Source organism: Empidonax traillii, unplaced genomic scaffold, assembly GCF_003031625.1.
Source record: "Empidonax traillii isolate 1590-97213 ecotype Southwest subspecies unplaced genomic scaffold, ASM303162v1 scaffold2752:size25017, whole genome shotgun sequence".
Taxonomy (NCBI): Eukaryota; Metazoa; Chordata; class Aves; order Passeriformes; family Tyrannidae; genus Empidonax; species Empidonax traillii.
This window is the reverse complement of record NW_020957945.1, coordinates 6,519-9,434: the sequence shown is the minus strand read 5'-3', so window position 1 is coordinate 9,434 and position 2,916 is coordinate 6,519. Positions and strand designations below refer to the sequence as shown.

At 55.9% G+C, this 2,916-nt stretch overlaps 1 long non-coding RNA gene across 2 annotated transcripts; it reads right to left on the bottom strand.

Annotated features, from left to right (window-relative positions):
• Positions 1-1,046: 1,046 nt before the first annotated feature.
• LOC114072198 lies at positions 1,047-2,867 on the bottom strand. 2 transcript variants are annotated; one of them, XR_003574144.1, is made up of 4 exons: positions 2,620-2,867; positions 2,288-2,548; positions 1,909-2,017; positions 1,047-1,087 (listed from the first exon to the last, which is right to left on the bottom strand). It is a non-coding gene; the product is annotated as an uncharacterized LOC114072198 (long non-coding RNA). The 2 variants fall into 2 exon arrangements; XR_003574143.1 differs by lacking the exon at positions 1,047-1,087 and having other exon boundaries at positions 1,733-2,017.
• Between the last annotated feature and the right edge of the window lie 49 nt (positions 2,868-2,916).

Below are 2,916 nucleotides of genomic sequence, written 5' to 3'. Positions count from 1 at the left end.
AACATCGACACCCCCGTCCCAAAAAAGGGCTCACTGAGGGTTTGGGGGGTGCTTGGTCCCAAAAACTCACCATCCTGACCCCAAAAAGGGGTCACTGAGCCCCAGGGAGGTGTCCCAGGTGTTGGTGACACCAAACCTGCCACCCCCGGGTGTCACCTCTTGCAGATACAACTTGGGGTCACCAACCCTAACCCAGCACGGGGTGACCCCAAAAACCTCAACACCCGAATCCTGACCCCCAAAAAGGGTCTGGGGGTGGTTGGTCCCACACTCTGAACTTGTCACCTCTCCCTGTCACCCTCAGGTGTCACCTCCTGTAGATACAACTCGGGGTGACCCCAAAACATCGACACCCCCGTCCCAAAAAGGGCTCACTGAGGGTTTGGGGGGTGCTTGGCCCCAAAAACTTCAACACCCCGATCCCAAAAGGGGTCACTGAGTCCCAGACTTTGGGGACACTGAGCTTGTCACCTCTCCCTGTCACCCTCAGGTGTCACCTCCTGTAGATACAACTCGGGGTGACCCCAAAACATCGACACCTCCGTCCCAAAAGGGCTCACTGAGGGTTTGGGGGGTGCTTGGCCCCAAAAACTTCAACACTCCCGATCCCAAAAAGGGGTCACTGAGCCCCAGGGAGGTGTCCCAGGTGTTGGTGACATTGAGTTTGTCACCTCTCCCTGTCACCCTCAGGTGTCACCTCTTGCAGATACAACTCGGGGTGACCAAGCCCTGACAGGCCCCAGACCCCACATGGGGTGTCCCTGTCACCCTCCTGGGTCACCTGGTGTCCCTGTCACCCTCCTGCTCCTCCAGGCCACCCCAAATCCAAGGAATGTCCCCCCAGGTGATGTCACCAACCCCACTGAGGTCTCTCCTCCTCCAGATCATCCCAAATCCAAGGAATGTCCCCCCAGGTGATGTCACCAACCCCAAGAACGTCTATTCTCCTTCAGATCACCCCAAATCCAAGGAATGTCCCCCCAGGTGATGTCACCAATCCCAACAAGATCTCTCCTCCTTCAGACAATCCCAAATCCAAGGAATGTCCTCCTGGCCGAGGTTTCCCACCCCAAATCCATGGAATGACCTCCCAGGTGAGGTTTCCAACCCCCTCCAAGGTCTCTGCTCCTTCTTCTCCTCCAGAACATCCCAAATCCAAGGAATGTCCCCCCCAGGTGACGTCACCAATCCCAACAAGGTCTATTCTTCCTTCAGACCATCCCAAATCCAAGGAATGTCCTCCTGGTTGAACTTTCCCACCCCCTTTGAGGTCTCTTCTCCTCAATCTCCTCCTCCAGGCCACCCCAAATCCAAGGGGTGACTCCCCCAGGTGATGTCACCAACCCCCAACAAGGTCTCTCCTCCTTCAGATCACCCCAAATCCAAGGAATGACCCTCCAGGCGAGGTTTCCACCCCAAATCCAAGGAATGTCCCCCCCAAGTGATGTCACCAACCCCCTCCAAGGTCTCTGCTCCTTCTTCTCCTCCAGACCATCCCAAATCCAAGGAATGACCCCCCAGGTGATGTCACCAACCCCCAACAAGGTCTCTCCTTCTCCAGATCATCCCAAACCCAAGGGGTGACCCCCCCAGGTGATGTCACCAACCCCACCGAGGTCTCTCCTCCTTCAGACAATCCCAAATCCAAGGAATGACCCCCCAGGTGACGTCACCAATCCCAACAAGGTCTATTCTCCTTCAGACAATCCCAAATCCAAGGAATGTCCCCCCCAGGTGATGTCACCAATCCCACCGAGGTCTCTCCTTCTCCAGATCATCCCAAATCCAAGGAATGACCCTCCAGGCGAGGCTTCCCACCCCAAACCCAAGGAATGACCCCCCAGGTGATGTCACCAATCCCCAACAAGGTCTCTCCTTCTCCAGGTCACCCCAAATCCAAGGAATGACCCCCAGGTGATGTCACCAACCCCAACAAGATCTCTCCTCCTTCAGACAATCCCAAATCCAAGGAATGTCCTCCTGGCCGAGGTTTCCCACCCCAAATCCATGGAATGACCTCCCAGGTGAGGTTTCCAACCCCCTCCAAGGTCTCTGCTCCTTCTTCTCCTCCAGGTCACCCCAAATCCAAGGAATGACCCCCCAGGTGATGTCACCAACCCCCAGCAAGATCTCTCCTTCTCCAGATCTTCCCAAACCCAAGGGGTGACCCCCCAGGTGATGTCACCAACCCCACCGAGGTCTCTCCTCCTTCAGACAATCCCAAATCCAAGGAATGTCCCCCCAGGTGATGTCACCAATCCCAACAATCCCAAATCCAAGGAATGACCCCCCAGGTGACGTCACCAACCCCAACAAGATCTCTCCTCCTTCAGACAATCCCAAATCCAAGGAATGTCCTCCTGGCCGAGGTTTCCCACCCCAAATCCATGGAATGACCTCCCAGGTGAGGTTTCCAACCCCCTCCAAGGTCTCTGCTCCTTCTTCTCCTCCAGATCATCCCAAACCCAAGGGGTGACCCCCCCCAGGTGATGTCACCAACCCCACCGAGGTCTCTCCTCCTTCAGACCATCCCAAATCCAAGGGGTGACTCCCCAGGTGATGTCACTAATCCCTTCAAGGTCTCTCCTTCTCCAGATCACCCCAAATCCAAGGAATGACCCTCCAGGCAAGGTTTCCCACCCCAAATCCAAGGAATGACCCCCAGGTGATGTCACCAATCCCAACAAGGTCTCTCCTCCTTCAGACAATCCCAAATCCAAGGAATGTCCTCCTGGCCGAGGTTTCCCACCCCAAATCCAAGGAATGACCCTCCAGGCAAGGTTTCCACCCCAAATCCAAGGGGTGACCCCCCAGGTGATGTCACCAATCCCTTCAAGGTCTCTCCTCCTCCAGGTCATCCCAAATCCAAGGAATGACCCCCCCAGGTGATGTCACCAACCCCCAACAAGGTCTCTC